This window comes from Protopterus annectens, chromosome 13.part0 (genome assembly GCF_019279795.1).
Source record: "Protopterus annectens isolate FY-2018-M chromosome 13.part0, PAN1.0, whole genome shotgun sequence".
NCBI classification, from domain to species: Eukaryota; Metazoa; Chordata; order Ceratodontiformes; family Protopteridae; genus Protopterus; species Protopterus annectens.
In genome coordinates this window covers 1,000,102,659-1,000,121,298 of record NC_056747.1, presented here as the reverse complement: position 1 = coordinate 1,000,121,298, position 18,640 = coordinate 1,000,102,659, and positions in this window count along the sequence as shown.

Here is an 18,640-nt window from a genome sequence, read left to right as displayed (position 1 = left end):
TTTTATCCAGAATTCTTTAATTCCCTTAATAACAGGATATTGAGCAGCAGATCTGGCCTGAAAGAAAATAAACCCTTTTGAAATAAGGTGATGCTGGGGGCATGTTTGTCTGCAGAGAGAAATAAACAGTTTAGTTGGTTTTGTGAAAGCAGTGAAGAGGGACAGGTAAATTAATAAGTAACATAAGCAGCATTTTGTTTCTCGGTTAAAGCTTTGAATAGTTATGGTAAGTAAAGGCCACCACCAATGACAATTAAACAGTTTGGACAGAATAACAGTATGGTGTGCAGATAACCAAAGAAAGGTAACAACTTCCTTTCACTTATGGCAGATGGAAAGGAATATTATACAATGGAACATAAGTTCCAAAAAACAAGCACACTGATTGGTCAATCAAACCATCATGGCCATTTTAAATCCAGCATATACCAATAGGAAAAAGTCCAGCCATCAAAGCATCATTGAGCAGCTGAACTTTCCTGTTCACATATGCACCATATTAAAAACATAGTAAAACACAAGCACCACGAAAAAGCAATAAAGTACTACCATACCTCTCAACCTGTAAGCACAAGAAATCTTTACAAAGCCTGATATAACTGACAAACGCCCACAAATATGGACACATTTTAAATATTGCTGTTACAGACTTACCAACTTGTTAGAATAACAGTATCTGTGTTAGCACTTATTTCCTAAATGTTATGAAGTCTGAAACTCAAATGTGTGCCATTATTAAGTGACTTTAATCCTTACATTAACCACTGACTTCTCAAAAAAAACACAAATTTTAAGAAGAAAAGAGCAAAAATATGAGGCAAAAATCTGGACAGTTGACAGTTATGAGCACTACGTGAGCTGTTGCAATTGAGTGAAGGTATACTAGACTACTTTCCCTGCTTACGCACTGTACATACACTGTGCATTTGCAGGAAAGTATAAATACTAAAACTTATATTATACAATGGAACATCGTAAGTTCCAAAAAATGAGCATGCTGATTGGCCAATAAAACCAGCATGCCCATTGTAAATCCAGCCTATACCAACAAGAAAAAGACCGTCCGCTAAAGTATCATTCAGCAGCGAAACTTTTCTTGTTTGCAAATGCAACATCTTAAAACTTAGTCAAACCATGAACACTTCCTGAAGGTGCCTCACAACCAGGACTGCACGCCATAGGTGAAATCTACTTTAGTGGGAAGCTTTCACCTATGACTTGCAGTCCTGGTTCCAAGGCACCACCGGGAAGTGTATTTTTCTTTTTTCCATTTTACTTTGGTTCAAATGACGAACAACATGAAACAGCAATAAAGCACTAACATACCTCTCAACCTCTAAGCACAGGAAATCTGGACAAAGTCTAACATAAGTGACGACCAAAAGCCTAAAAATATAAACACATTTTAAATATTGCTCTTATAAACTTACCTGCTTGCTAGGATAACAGTATCTGTGTTAGCATGTATTTTCTAAACTACATGGTCTGAAACTCAAATGCCCACCCTTATTTAGTGACTTTAATCCTTACATTACCCACTGACTTCTCAGAAAAAGCACACATTTTATGAAGAAAAGACCAAAAATATTAGGCACAATTCTAGACATTCTGCAAAAATCTGAACAGTTTACAGTTATGAGCACTATGTGAGCTGTGGCAATTCAGTAACTCTATATTTATGTATTTATTTATTTATTTGCATTTGTTTTACGGGATAGTCCACTGGGCCTAGGAGTATCCATTTTCAGTGGAGGCCCAGGAGAAGAGCTCCTCATATTACATATACAGTGATGAGATAATGTTACATAACGACTGTTAACTGATTCAAGTTACTAGTAGGCAACATTATAAAAAATACAAAAATAACAATGATTTATATCCAGGTACAATATATACATGTTGATATACAATTAGAATTAGGTTTTCTTTTCTTTAAATTTCATCTTGTAGCTGAGGATGCATAAAACTGAGAGGGAGAAGAGTTAAAGTAAGTGAAGATAGATAAATATTTCAGTGTTAAAGTTGTTAGAAGAGGTTTCTAGTTTCATGTAATGCTGGAAGAATTATTTGAGCATGTGCAGAACCATAGTCTGGAGAGATATTCTTGCAGAGACTTCTTGAACATGGTGTGGTTAGAACTGCTTCTGATTGTGGTGGGTAAGGAATTCCACATCCTGGCTATAGCAACAGAGTAAAGAGCTCAGCCAGATGTAAGGTTGGGTAATTCTACCTTTATAAGACATTTATTTTCTGATCTCAGGTATCTGCAGGGTTGTAGGGGGACATTAGTGAGGCTAGGGATGGGCAATCTTCTGGTTTAGTTATGATTTTATGTGCAGTGGTGAGTAGTAGGTAAGTTAGGAAGTGAGGTAGTTTGAACCAATTGAGTTTTTAAAGGGATATACAGTGATGGGAGGTATGTGTAGCATTGTTGACAAACTTTGCTACTTTATTGTAACAAGACTTGAGTTTGTTTTTAGACAGAGTTGAATGCCTATGAGCAGGGCGGCACCATATAGTAGAGATGGTAAAAGAAAAGAGGATGCTAGGGGTTTTGGGCTGAGTGGTTGAGGTAAGTTATGTGTCTGCAAAGCAGACCTAACTTTTGGTGGGTCTTTCTGATGTTGTTAAGGATATGAAGGTCCAAGGAGAGATTTTCATCGATAGTAACTCGAAGGAGTTTAGTGCGGGGCACTACTTTGATGACAGTGCTATTCTGAGACTGAATAATATATTCTGACCTGTTTATGGTGGTGGAACTTTTAGTGGTGAATAGAAGGAGTTTGATTTTGTTAGCATTTAGGGCAAGGTGATTGCTGTTCATCCATGTTTCTGTGGATGAGAAGACGATTTGAGTTAGTTTTTGGAGTTCACTGGTGGAGTATCGTCTGCATATTGAATAAGTGAGGTTTGTGACTGGGAAGAGTGGAAGTCATTAACAGATATGCTGAAAAGGAGGGGCCCAAGTATAGAGCCTTGGGGAACTCCTGTTGTTATTGGGAGATAAGGCAAGAAGTACTGGTCCCATTTTGTTGCTTGTTGTCTATTTGTGAGGTAGTTAGAAAACCAATTTAAGGTATGGAGTGAGATTCCTAGGTTAGATCATTTAGTGAGTAGCAGGGGATGTGAGATGATATCAAATGCCTTTGATAGGTCGAGAAATGAAATGGACACAATTTTTCCTGTGTCTCTTGCCAGGTTTACAGTGTCCAAGAATGATATAAGGGCAGTGGTGGTACTGTGTCCATGTCTAAAACCATGTTGGGTGGGGGACAAGATTTTATTATCTAGGAGATGCTTTAGGAGTTGATTGTGGACACATTTTTCTAGAATTTTGGATAGAGGGGAAAAGATTGCTATAGGTCAGAAATTGGTGAAATCTATGTTTTGGCCGCCTTTATGTAGTGGTAGAATACAAGCTTTGTTCCAGATAGTGGGTACTTGCTGTTCTTAAAGAGATCTCTTAATAAGTATGCTAACTGGATAAGCTATAGACTTTGTTGACATCTGTAGGTATGTTGGGGATAGGTTATCAGGAGCATTTGTACATGGTTTGAGTTTAAGGAGTAGTTTCAAGATTGTTGCGGTAGGGATGAGGAAGAAGGTGAAGTTTGAAGTGAAGTTTATATTTGGTGAGAGTGCTGTGATATTTATTTGAGGGAAGTTTCCTGTAAGTTTAGCAATGGAGTCTATAAAATGTGAGTTGAATATTGTGGCAATTTCTGTGGGGGATTTGTCTGGGTCAGGACAGGGGTTGTTATTGGATTCTGTTTAAAGTAGGGTTGAGATTGTATTCCAGAATTTCTTAGGGTTTTGTTTATGGCATTTTTGGTTAGATAGTTAGAATTGTTTTTGTCTTTTACTACTGCATGTTTTGCTTGATTACGAAGTTGTTTGAATTGTAGGAGGTGTTAGGGGTATGTTGTTTTTTTGCCAAAGCTTTTAACATTTGTCTCTTTTATACATCAGTTGCTTTGTGGGATGAGTAAGCCAGGTAGCATTGTTGTTTTTAATTATTTTTTGCTGTATGGGGGCTAGATTGTTTAGGATATCTTTGAAGGCTAAATTAAAGAACTCAACAGCTTCATCTAATGGAAGGAGTTTGAGAATGCTCCAGTTTACTTGTGCCAGGGTGTCACTTAGAGTTATTTGATCAAAAGTGGAAACATTTCTAGTTAGTCTATACTGGTGTTGGCTGGGGGCTAGGGTGGATTTTCGTATTATGTATGCTGGGAGGTGATCACTTATGGTATGAGGTAGTGTCCCTGCTGAAGCTACTTTGTTTGGGTGTGAGATTAGTATCCAGTCTATGATGGAACCACTAGTTGTTGTTTTGTAGAGTCTAGTTACTTCATTGATAAGCTGGGTATAATTGAATAGATTTATATTCATTGAGGGTTGATTTTTTTGTGACTTCTGTCCAATCTTTGTTGACATCTCCAAGTATAATTGTCTCACTGGTAAAGGTTTTAGAAGTCCAGGCAATGATTTGCTCTAGGATGGGTATATTATTGCATGGTGGAATATAGATTCCAATGATGCAGAGCTTTTTTCTTGTATTCAGTTCAATTTCAGCAGATGCGAATTGTGGGGTGGGGTTGGTGTATGATACTAATGTGAAACGATTTGGGTAAATTAATTAATGCAACACATTCTCTTTTTTTATGGGGTTTGTTGTACCTTAAGCAGGAGTAGCCAGGTGGTAGAAATTCTGAGTTTTTTATGTATGGTTTAAGCCAGGTTTCTGTGGTTGCTATTAGATTTGTCCTAGTGTGTGAAATCCAGGCATGGATGTGTGGACTTTTATTCCTGATGCTTTGCAGGTTAATGGTTGCTATGGTGAGAGATTTATTGGCTTTTTGGGGTGTAAGATTTAGGGTTGGTCCAAGGTTGGGTTGGATGTCCCCACATAGGAGAAGTTTTGCTTTACTGAAAGGAAGGTCTGTGGTTATTAGTTTTTTTTTTAAGTATGGAATGTTTGTATAGTGTTTTTAGACTAAGTTTAGTATTTGCTTCAGTTACTAGTTTAAATCTGGTAGCAGAGTGATTGCATAATGCCATAAGCCCTGGGTGAATTAGATGGTAGCTGGGTGTAGGTGAATATATGGTTGAGGTGATAGGTGAAGTTTTTAAATTTTGGTGTAGTGGAGAAGGGTGAGGAAAACAAGGGAGATTGGGAGGGTCAATGGTGATGAGTGTGGACATCGTTTAAGATAATGGATGAAGTGATATTGAAATGTGTAAGTGGAGTGCTGATTAGAGGATTGGGAGAAGGGGATGAACCTGTCTTGGAATAAAGGTAATCTATTCTGGGGTGGGTGGGAGTGGGGATAAGGTAGGGGCACAGAGTGAGCTTGAGTGCAGCAAGGGCAAATGGAGTGGGCAGGACCTGGAGCTAACAAAGCGACAGCAGAAAGGAGCCTGCAGAATAAAAACTATCAGTATCAGTGTACACACTAACCAGGTAAGTCAGGAATAGAGGAAACATAGCATGGGATGGCTTTACAATAAAGATGAATTAAAGAAATACTTGCACTAGCTTTTGAAAGTCAAATAAGAGTTTCATGCACTAGTCTGTGAAAGTCCAAGGGAAAAGCCTGGTAGTACGATACACGATTAAAGGTCTCCCTTTGTTAGGGAATTATAAGCCCTGGGTCCAAATACTCTTCTGAGGAACAGGGTCACCAAATTACAATAAATATTGAAGGGGGCCACTGGAGGAAAGTCTGCTAGTCTGAAAGAATGAGGGGGGACTATGAGAGGGTTGTATGCAGCTGTTGCCCCTGGCATAGTGAGCACTAGGATGCTATACAAGTATGGACAAATTAGCTGAATAAAGAACAAAGTAGCTTATAAGTGTAAAAGTTTAGGAGTATGTTCACCAAGAAAGAGGCACCTACATTTACTTGTAAAGTAAAGTAGTCTCCTGTCAATGTTATAATAAAAGCTGTTGCAGCACGATCCACTGGAAGGCTGTTCAGGACAGCCCTTTCAGTTTTTTTTGGGGGTGGGCAGCTGATTGTGTCAGATCACTTGTTTTTCTAAAGGATAAAGACAAAATGGAAAAAGGTTAGGCTTGGGGCGGGTGAAAAATAAGCACAAAGCTTTAATTTGCATAAAAAGAAACAGCTGTAACAAATTCCCAGCAAAAACAGGTATACAATAACAGTAGAGCACAGGGATTACACTAACATAAGGATAATGATGTTAAAGACCTCATTGAAACTGCTTGAGACCCTTCCTAACTAGATAGGGTAAAACATTCAATGCAGGCAGTAAAAACTGTAACCTTGTAGCCGAAAACAAACGTGTTAAGGCAGGTCATATGCAAACTCTGATATCTCAGCTATCTCATGGACAGACTAAAATGCTAATGATTGACTATCTTCAGCCACATATCATGGGAATACTAATATTGGTCACTGTGGACTGCAATGGTGTCTAAAAACACAGTATTGGAATCAAGGAGCCATTACTAGCCACATAAACTAGGGAAGTACAGTATTAATACATCAGAAAAGTACATGTACTCATCTGTTAATCAAGGACAGCAGAATAATATCATCTGAACCATGCTAACACATTGCAAAACCTAAGACTTTAGCGTCACAGTACTGATATTAAAAGCTGTTTTACTTCAGCTGAGACAGCACTTATGATTGCATTAACTGAAAGCATTCAATGCAAGTCGGGAATTATAAAGAGAAAATGCATTACAGTACAAACTAAACAACTCTGAAGGCAGTACCTTAACAAACTTTTGGCTTAAATCTAGTCATAGGGCACACAGTCACCGAGAACAACATCCAGCTGCAGAAAGTGATTCCAAAATGGAATCTAAAAACTAAACTACTTTCCCTGCTTAACATAAAGAAAAACTGTTACAACACCAGTAAACACTTAATATAACCACAACAACTCATGCATTTACCAGCCAATATCTAAAATTCTTTACAGTTACAAAAAACAAAATATTAAGTACACAGATCTACTTAAACAGTACACACTAATTAATACTCCAAAATGAGCATTCTGATTAGACAGTCCACAAACTGAGCCCGTTTTACATACACCAGATAAATAATTAAAAAAAGAGAAGGATTAATAATAACTTCTATTTAAATAAAAAAATAATAAAAAGAAAAACCCAGTAAACTTGAACTATAAGTCTGGGACTATTCTATCTCAGAAAAAGTGGAATAATACAAAATGAAACAAAGAGAATCCTAAATAACAACAACAAAACACAACACAATACAAACTAAACAAGCCAACACCATTGTATATTAGTAATAGCCAATGGCTAGGTGTGGGTAGTGCTGTATTTACCCACACCCAGCCGTGGGTTACTGGTATAATATTTAACAACAAAAGAAGAATCAATAAACCCATAAGGCAACTTGTTTTAGTAATGTTATACTGAGGGAGGGTAAGGGTAAGACACCAAACTATGACAATATGATTATAAAGGCAATAGAAAATCTGCAAGTCCCAACATCTTGAAAATTAAACAGCAATTTTTAACAACAAATAGCCAAGCAGGCACATGTTATAATATATTTAAAACATTTTTGCATGGAAGCTTCACTCCCACAGTCATGATATTTATACATGTTAAGTCTGAGATCAATATACTTCAGAGTTGTGGAATACCCTGAGATACTTCAACCTTTGGTTTAATATGTATTCCCCTATAATAACACTTGCAGTTCTGCAGTTCTAAGGAGTGCATTTATAGAGCTTAACATTTCAACACGTATCCCTTATATCATGAATATTTTATACTTCTAACCCTTATCAAAAAGGCAGAATGTATGGCTCCTTGTTAGAAGTCTGAGACCTAAGAATACAGGTCTTAAATATCACAAACAAGACAGAGAGAGAGAAAAGTTAGATCCAGTCTAAAAAAAATAAAAAATAAAAAGACACGGCACATTTTATATTTTGCTGACACACCACCAAAGCATTTTTGTAGGAGGAATTTTTACCCTGCATCTTTACAGCCCTGCTGCTCTGTCTCACACACACACACACACACACACACACACACACACACACACACACACACACACACACACACACACACATATATACATAAATAACATGGCCAGTTCCCCCCTTAAGGAAGCCTTTCTGATTCTTGGATCACCCTACTGCTGAAGTTTTCTATGTATAGGGTCTTCAACATGGAAAGTGGTCTTGCAGACAGAATGGCAAAGCAATGCGGTAGTCTCAGGAAGTGGCTAATGCTAATTAGCCAAACACCCTCCCCTGGAAATGCCATTGACTTAATTTTATGCAACCAAGCAGTTCTCTGAATCGATCACCATGTATAAATGCAGCAGTTACTCATTCACTCCTGCTAAAGTATTCAAGGTAAAAGTAAGTTCAGTGGGGGCATGGGGGTTGGCAATCTGTTATTTTATATATTTGTGTTTGTGTGTGTGTGTGTGTTCGTGCGTGCGCAAGTGCGTGTGTGTGTGTGCGTGTGTGTGTTTTGGGTATCTGAATGAGTCTCTCAATGTAGGGGTGTACCTTGTCCAATCCAATGCATGTTCCAATAGGGAGAACACTACCCTCATCAGGTCTGACAGCACTAGCGTTGGCTATTCTGAAATTCAGAGACATGCAATTATTAGCCCGATAATGAGGTCTTTTTCACTGTGGCCATAGATGTCTCTGTATAACATCTTTTTAACTTCCTGGTATTTGACTGACGTGTGGTAGTCAGTCAATCATCTAAGGCAGTGAGCTTTTTTCTGAATTCCAGGGCAAGACTATTGTATCTCAGAGTAATGGAAATGGTCTGAAGCAATGCAGCCTTAGATGTTAGTATATAACCCCCCCCCCCCCATTTCATACTTGCTGTTCCCCTACTTCAAAGATTGCAGTTACAATCACTGGGATTTCAAAAGGCACCTGAGTGAAAAGAGTGATCTGTGGTTATTGCTAATGCGGACCCAGTCATCAGTACAGTTACCTAGCCGGCCATCTACAAGGCAGCTGCATTCAACCACCCACTTCACATGTATATCAGGCACAGAAGAGGAAACAAATGAATTTAAGGAATAAATATCATGTGCAGCTTTCAGCGGCAGCATACAGAAATTCTTGAGCTTGGAATACTCCATTCAGCTTAAACCAGGTATATCAAATTATAAGGCATTAGCTGTAGAAAACAAAAGTTATAAACAGTTTTTGATATGTAGTAGTATGGATCTGATTAAAGAAAGCAGTTACTATCATATTATTGCAGTTAAAAGTCTCAAAGCTTTACTCACATATATTATTACCAAGAGCAATAAATTCTTGATCGCTCAAGGGAATACTTTTACAATAGTCTTATATGTCACTTTTAAGTAACTAACTTTAAGGTCAAGAGGGGCACAATTGTCATCTGAAGAATGCAGATCCCATCAGTATAGCAGATAGTTAAATATTCCTTTTTGCATGCCTCAGCCAATAAAGCTGTCAAAAATATTTATATGCCAGTATCTAACAGTCCAGGTTACGCATCAGCCAGTTAAACAACACACTATAGAGACAGGGTAGTACCCAACATGCCCTACAGCACCTTTGCACTCATTCGTAATTTTAGTGACAAAAATTTCCTGAATACAAAAAACTAAACAATGTAGGCCCTGCTTCAGTATACGATGATTCCTTAACATACCTCTCAGCTGACCAGACTTTTGCAGGATTTCCAGATGTTTGCCTCAAATTTTTGGCCTGTGTCTTATAAAATTTGTGTTTTTATGGCAAACCATTGAGAACTGAAGTCACTAAATAATGAGATGTATTTGACTTTCAGATTTAGATGTACAATGTGTTCTGTGTAGGAAAGTTATAATTCAGTAAGTTGTTGCAGTGAAGTAAATTGCTGAAGGTAATTAACTTTATATGTGTCTGTGCATGTTTTAGTTGTGAACTCCTTTAGCTTAGTGCTCCATCTGGTTTTTAGATTGCTTTGAGCATTTGCTGTGTAGCCATGTACATATCCTTTAGAAGCAACAAACTAAAATGTAGGTATGTAGGTCCAGAAATATGACCCACAGGGAGTAAACTTGACAGACTTGGTTTCCTGGACTACAGCTTGTTAAAGGTGGCTTCAACAAATAATATTTTAATACCACAATACTCACACTTATCTGTGTGATATGAAACAGGAGACTTTCACAGAAGTAGTGTATTAAAAATCATGCAAATCTAGCAAAACAATCTACAATCCACACAATCACAAAAGAGTTTTTGGTCCAGAGTAAGAAAATATATAAGAGGAAGAAGCAGACATGACCATATGGGACTGGCATCAATAGCAATTCTGCTACATTGTCCCAACAAAAAATGTAATATTGGTAGTTCTACCCTGGTAGATAAACCCCTCACATCCTGAACCAATGGCTGTTAATTTCCCATAAGTCTCTCTCTCACACCGATGGCTTGGATTATACTTGAAACGTCACTGCCGGTCCCCACCAGTTTAAGGAACATCATGCTGCTTATTACTGTCACAACATAGCTACACAAAGATGAGGACAGCTTAGCTACCACTAAATGATTTACACAGTGTTTTCTGCATATGGACTGGTTATTATGATAAACTGATAGCACTACAAATAGCTTGTACATGATTATACATGTATGTCTGTATTCCCCTCAGCTTTACAATCTGCTTTTAAGAATTTGGCTAAGTGCAATGCAAAATGTCTTAATCTTTGAGCATTACATCTTCTAGGTCACCTAATGTGATAAATATATTGAACAGTAAAAGGTCAATTGCACAGAAATTGAATGTAAACATAGGTATTAAGTTATAGAATGCAAAAAGAGGGTAAAGGAAAACACAACTGCCATCATTTTGCATAAAATGTCTGCAGGAAACAGAATGTGCATTAGAAGCTTTCTCCTTCAAATAAAAAAAAAAACAGATTGTTGTAGTATGTTTAGTTGTATTATCTGGCCTTAGAAGGTATTCTTAAAAGCAATGCAGGATGGGGTTTGACTTATTCATTTACTTTTAAAGTTACTCAGAAGACATAGATGTCATTTCCGTGGCTACAAATAATATTTAATTCCCACAGCAGGTGCAAAAATTTCCAGATCTACTATTTCATTCAGGGTGGAAAGTGACCTTCCTTCATTCTCTCAAGCAGATTTTTGGTATAATATGTCACTAATATCAAATATGGCAGCCTCATTAAATGAAACCTTGAAACTATTAAAAGAAGTATTAAACGAATTTAAAAGGTCATGTACAGGGAAACATATATGAGTAATATGCTTAGCGTAGGGCATAAAAGTGACATTTGTGCATGCCATAATCAGAACTGATTGCCCAGGTAGAAACACCAGCCCAAGCAACCCAAGTGGTAACCTGTACATCCAGGAAGAAAAAGTACTGGGAGGATGGAGGGAGGACATGAATACTGCAGCAGTGAAGGTAAGGACATCTACCATTATGGTAGGATTTTACACAACTGTGCTGTGCCCTTACATTCACTGCTGCAGTATTATTCACAGATGGGAGAATGCCAAAGCTCAAGAGGAAACTTGGGATAAGGAAGGAGAAGAAGAGCCCCCTAAAAAGCCATGAAGAATGGCACTAGCAAAACCAACCCTAGCTTTAGAGATACCATCCAAGTTGTTGTGCTTGGTAAACATATCTACAGATGTCCAAGTAGCTGCTTTACAAATAGAATTAGTATCTAACCCCTTGAAAAAAACTGGTTGACTTCTTTGAGACAGTCACCAGAGCTGTGGATGAGGGAAAGGCAGTTCATACAGCCTATCTTGATCTGGCCAAGGCCTTTGATACCATTCCTCACTTAGGAATCATTGATAAACTCATCAAACTAGGCATCGACCCCTATATCACTAGGTGGGTTGCAAACTGGCTCACAGATAGAACCCACAGTGTGAAAGTAGCAGACTCCAATTCAGACTGCTGATCAGTTATGAATGGAATCCCACACGGCTCGGTCCTGTGTCCTCTCCTATTTGGCATCTACTTCTCAGAAGTCCAGGACAACATGGAGGGACTCTGACTGACCACATTTGCAGATGACTGCAAGCTGGGAGCCATTATTAACTCCCCAAGTGATGCAGACATCCTACTGAAAGGCCTCACTGACGCCAATGACTGGTGTCGAAACCATGGCCTTAAGCTTAATGCCAAAAAATGCATCATCATCCCCTTTGGGAAAAACTCATTTCCCACTAATTACCACATCGATGGGAGCCCACTGAACACTGAAGGCGTTAAAAGAGATTTGGAGACATAGGCTGACAGTAACCTCTCTTTCGACCAACATATTGTCACTGTGATCAGAAAAACCATCTATGTGGCACATGTCATTACCAAGGGTTTTGCATCCAGGAAGAAAGAGGTCATTATCTCTCTCTACTCTTCCCTCATTAGATCATTGAGTATAATTCCCCATTTGGCATGTACCTCACTAGACACCTGCAGCAGCTGGAGAGGCCACAAAAGTGCCTCATGAAGAGGCTCCTAGGCATTAAACACATGTCCTATATGGACAGACTCACAAAACTCCAGCTATTCTCTGTCTCATATCATCTTCTAAGAGGCAATCTCTGCTTGACTTACAAAGCCATGATTAACCCAGCCCTGTTAGAAATGCCACATCTAAAGAAATCCCAATCCCTCCACACCACATGCTCCAGAGACCGCAGCCTCATTACTACAATCAAGAGAACATGCTGAAGGGACAGGTTCATAACCCAGAGACTGCCATGTTCTGGAATAGACTTCCCATACATGTCAAGCAGTGCACCTCACTGGCCCTCTTGAAGAGAAATCTTGATGAGTGGATGGGAAATAGAAAGTACACCCCGGGGATCACTCCAGTGGCTCTACTTGATAGAGGCACTGGGAACTAACGTCAGGCAGCACAATGCCAGGGCACTTCTATGGGCTAGGCTTGTATAGGCTCCAGAGCCATTGGCCTAGTAAACACCTATGAACCTATGAACAAAAAGAAGCCAAAGCTCAAGTAGAATGAGCCTTAACAGAAGAAGGTAGGCTCTTGCCATGAAAAATGTAACAAAAACAAAAAACCTTAGAAATCTAAGAAGAAATAATTTGCTTGGATACTGCTAAACCCAAAGACCTAACAAAGAAACAAACAACTGATCAGATTTTCTAACAGCCTTTGTCTTATCCAAATAAACCCTGAGTTCATTATGCACATCCCAGGTATTCAGCATCCTCTCATAGTCAGATTGCAGAGGGGGGAAAAGGGTAGGCAAATTAATGGACTGATTAAGTGATAGCTCATTAAGCATCTTAAGTATAAAATAATTGAACAACTCATACAAATAAGAGAGAACCAAAGGAACATCCACAGTAAATGGGCCCAGGTTATGAGAGGCAACAAATAGAAAAACTCTTCCATTTGGATAAGTAGTATTTCCTAATAGTAGGTGTTCTGACCTCCTGCAGGACTTGTAGCATGTTATCAGAAAAAAGGTGTCTATGAGGAATCAAAATCCTATCACCCACTATGTCAATTGAAGCATGGACAGGTGGGGATGGATGACGGATCCCTTGTCTTGTGCAATTAGATCCACCATGTGAGATAACTTGTGATTACTGATCCTGGCTAGATGCAGAAGAAAAGAAAACCAGTGCTGTTTTGGCCAAAAGGGAGTCACCAACAAGATTTTTGGATGATCCTGTTGAATCTTAAACAGGACTTTTGGAATAAGAGAAAGGGGAGGGAATGCATAAAGAAATGTCCCCTTCCAGAAAAAATGACAGGGCATCCAACTTCCACACCACAGAATCTGGAACTCTAGTACAAAATAGAGGAAGTTGTCTGTTCAGTGGGGAGGCAAAATGATCCACTTAAGGAGTACCCCACTGGTGGATAATCTCCAGAAACACATCCCTGTGAAGCATCCATTCATGAGTTAAGGACCTGCTCAGAGTGTCTGCAAAAATGTTGTGACCTGAAGGGATCTAAACTGGTTGAACAGTCACTTGAAACTGACAGCAAGATCCCATACCAAAAGTGCCAACTAGCAAAGAAGATATGATCTTGTTCCTCCATGTTAATTGATATACCACATCACTGTGATATTGTCTGTGTACACCTTAAGTGGTCCTGGAGAAAAAAAAAGGAAGAAAGGCCTAAAGAGCCAACAGAAGAGCTCTTATTCCTTTGACATTGATGTGCTCCTTATGTTGATGATGCGACCACATCCGTGTACCTTTAGGATCCCAATGCCACTCCCCATCCCATGTCTGAAATGTCTGTGAACAATTCCTGAGAGGGAATGGGGGATGAAAAGGGATCCCTGGATTCAGAGACACCTACTGAATTCACCAGTGACGTTTCTGTCTGAGACAAGGAAGAAAAGTAACTACAAAGTCTAAAGGATGAGCATGTTGAAGCCACACTGACTTCAGAAACCACTGAAACTTTCTCATGTGAAGTTTGGCTATAGGGAGCATTGGAATGGTGGATGCCATGAAACCCAGAGCTTGGCAAGAAGCAACACAGAAATTCAAAAAACTTCCTGAAAAGAGAATACATCAGAATATGGAGATAAGCATCCTTGATATCCAGAGACACCATATAGGCCTGAGGGGGGGAGCAAGACAGGAAATAGAGTCTGGAGGGCCAACATTTGAAAGGAAGGCACCTTCAGAAATGTGTTTAGATGACAAAAGGTCTAGAATAGGTCTCCAAGTGCCCTCTTTTCTGGGCACTAGAAACAGTTTGGAGTAGAACCCTTTCCCCTTTAGGACACAGGCACCTCTTGAATAGTACCCTGGGTCAAAAGATCTTGAAGAACCTCTGGGAAAAAGGGAAGTTGTTTCTGAGGAGGCTGAAGAATCCCCATAAAAGGAGGATGGGATTTCATCATCATGAAGTACCCCTGACAAATGATCGACAGAACCCAAGAATACTGAGTGATCTGAAGCCAGACAGAAAGAGAAAGAGGAATGTGGTTGGGAAGAGATGGATAGTCATAAAGCACCTGGTTTGTCAGGAAAGGAAGGCTTCTGAATCCCTGAAAACTGAACGGCCTTAGCTGGAAGAGCTCATTTGCTACTCTTTTTACCCTTAGTAGAATGGTGAGATTGGATATGAACAAAGGCTGGATTAGTGGGTGTAGTTTCTCTGAAATTTAGGCACAGGAGAAACAAACACGTGTTTAAGCTCCTGTAAGGCCTTACCCTTACCCTGAAGGGACTTAAACAAACAAGCAGCAACTTCTCTAAGCAAATGTTTAGAATCCAGAGAAGCATCCATCAACTTAGCTTTAATATCATCAGGTAGAGGTTGAAGCCTAAGCCAAGAATACTTCCTCATCAGTGAGCCAAAAATAGCAGCCCTAGAAGAGGCATTTGCCTCATCATAACTATATTTGGTACACTGATGAATGACTTCAGAGGAAGTCCCTAGCAAGGAAAGAGCAGTAGTTTTACCCTCAGAGTCTGGAAAATCAGAAATAAGTTGATAGGCCTGGGAAAGAAGAGTTAACACGTACTTAGACATATGGGTCTGATAATTAATAGCCCTAAAAACTAGGGTAGCAGAAGTGTATACCTTATTACCCAACCTTTCCATAGTTCTGCTATCCTTTTCAGAAGGCAGTAACTTGGCCGAAGGAAGCAATTGAGATAGCTAATCAGAGGCTATATAGAGCACAGAGAGGTCAGCAGCAGGATATTTATACAAAAAAAGACAATCCTTAGGCACTCTATAAAAACTATCAGGCTTCTTGGGAGCAGGGAGCAGAGAATCAAACATATTAGAGGCATTGGAAAAGACATCCAAAGAAGGAGGAATAGCCACAGGTTTAGGAGCTTCCATCTGCAGCAACTCATAGTACTTCTTATGGAAATCAGAAACCTGAGCACAATTTCACTTAAAAAATTCCATCATCCTAGAGATTGCGTCCCCAAAGGAAATTTCCTCAAAAGGAAAATCAGGACTATTATATTCCTCCTCTTCTGAACCATAGTCCAAAGGAGAAGGAATCTGAGTGAATAAGTCAGGGATTTGTCATCAAAATTCGACTCTTCCTTAGAAGAAACTAAGCCTTTTAAGGAGAGTAGAGGACCAAGGAGCAGCAGGAACAGATACCCCCCTGAGGAAGTTTTAATGACATTAAAGCATTAAATAGCCCCTGAGTAAAGTTCTGCCACTCACTTTGTGGATCCCTAGCAGCAGAAGAAATATGTTTAGTTTTTTGTTTCTTTTTTAAGGGAACATCTGCCCTATAAAACTGAGAACGCTCAGACCCAGGACGACATTTGAGAACTGTAGGAGGAACTTCTTCCCCAACAAATATCTGAAGATCCCCCCCCTCCCCGGCCCCTCAGAAAAAAAGTCAAAAGTGGTTCTCCTTGAACGTCCAAAATGGACACCTGCAAAACCTCTTTGGACATGCTGCCAGCCGGATCCTCACCGGCCTCCAACCTAGTTGCATCAGAGGAATCCGACAACACAGCTGGGTGAGCCTCCAGGCCCATAAAGACCTTAAAAGAAACACCTGGTGAGGCTGGACAGTGGAAAATTCCTGTTGTACCCTTTTCACCTTCTTCTTCCTTAACAGCTGACCCACAGGGTGGAAGATTTCATCCATTGTATCTTTTGTAAGAAGTTTAAGATGCTGGTCCTCAAGATACAAGGAAAGAAAGAAAGCCTACTTTGAAAGATTTTCAGGACAAATGCCTGAAAATCAGACAAGACATATGGTCATGAGAAGTTCCTAGGCAAAAAGGACACTTATAATGATGATCTTTATGGGGAATCTGTCACTCACAATGGACATTTACCCTTCCTGGATGACGTTAACCCCAGACAGCACAAAAAAGGCAAGAAAAAACAAAAACCCCAATGGAGCATTTGTTTGCAACTCCTAGGAGACAGCAAAGAGGCATATGCATTCAGTTGAGAATGAAAATGTGTTCAACTGGCAGAAAACTGATGTAGACAAACAGACCAATGGTGAAAAGATGTGTTCGGACTGGTGGCAAAGAAGTTTTGATTATGGTACACCTGAACTTCACCTTTATGCCCTACATTATGCAAGTAACATTTTGGTGACATTCAGCGTACCTTAAAGCAATGTTAGGCTTTGGTAGACTGGCTGGACATTAGACTTCCACAGCAGGGAATCCCATCTGTGAAGAATACTATAGCAGTGAATGTAAGGACATCTATACCATGTCCTGAGTTTTGTAATTGTAAGAGTGAAGGTGTGATACATTTGGCAAGCTGTTCTTTCTGTCAGGCTTATTATATTGGTAAGATTGTGAGACAACTCAGCACAAGAATAGATGAACATCTTAAGGACATTAGAAACAATAACATAAACAATGTTTTATATAAACATTCACTGGTCTGTGTAAATTTCAGTAAATTTGTGTTCTTTATGTTAGAGAAGGTTAAAACATAATTTAGAGGAGGTAACTGAGAGAATATTTCGGAATAAAAAGAATTTAGATGATAGCTGTTATTAAATTCACAAGTTACACCAGGAATTAATGATTGTATTTCTTTGAAGAATGTTCTGAATCTTAGGTCAGCTAATCTTTGAGACAAGAAACACAACATTTTAATGAATATTTTTACATTTGTCAAATTCCCTTTATTATTTCTTATGGTGTTTGTAATATTATGGCCATCTATGTGATTACTGCTTTTAGGATTTTTTGTTCATTGGTCTAGCAGTTCAATAGTGTATTTTATATATACTGCCACGGTGGTGCAGCGGTAGAGTTGTCACCTCACAGCAAGAGGGTCTCCCATTCGATTCTCAGTTGGAGCGCCTTCTGTGTGGAGTCTGCATGTCCTCCCCGTGGTCGAGTGTTATTCAAAAGACATGCGTAAATGGGCGTGCCTTCATTGAAGGTTGGGCATTGAGCTGGCACCTCTAAAAATCTACTGCCAATCATTAGCGGACCGGAGTTCCGCTGTGGCGACCTCTAACCGGGAAAAGCCGGAAGGAGAGTATATATGTATATATACTAAATTTTGATAAAGGATTACATAAATTTATAGGTTTACATTTATTTGCATTTTTAATTTATAGTCTTTGATTATTTTGTATTTAATTTATTGATATGTATGACCTGAAGATGTTGCATAAAAGGGAGGGTTTATTGTGATCTCATTTGGTTCTAAGGAAGTCTTTTAGACAAAAGTGATTAACCAAGTATGACTGTTGCTGGTTTCTTTGCCTTTTCTTTTTCCACCTGGAGTTGTTCCTGTGATATCACTCCATAATGTGTGGGTACTAACAATGCTACCCACTAAGTAGACTTTCTCCACACAGTTGTTATAAAGATTCATAGGGAAGTACTCTGCTTGACAGGTAAGAGCAGCATATTCCAGAAACTGGGTGTAGATTGGGATAGGTATCTGTCACACCATTTGGCATTGGTATAGGTTTAGGTCTTTATAATAGGTCGTTACTTTACCATTGGTTCTGTTTAGGTGAGGTAGTTCAAAACATGCTGTGTTATTCAAAGTATGGAAGGCTAAGCAGAGGTTACTTCTCAAGATTATGTATGACACTCAGTAGAGGGAGAGGAGTTTTTGTCTATTAGAGTAGATAAGGGTACTGATATCTGAGATCTTTTTAGGAGGAAATGTTTAGG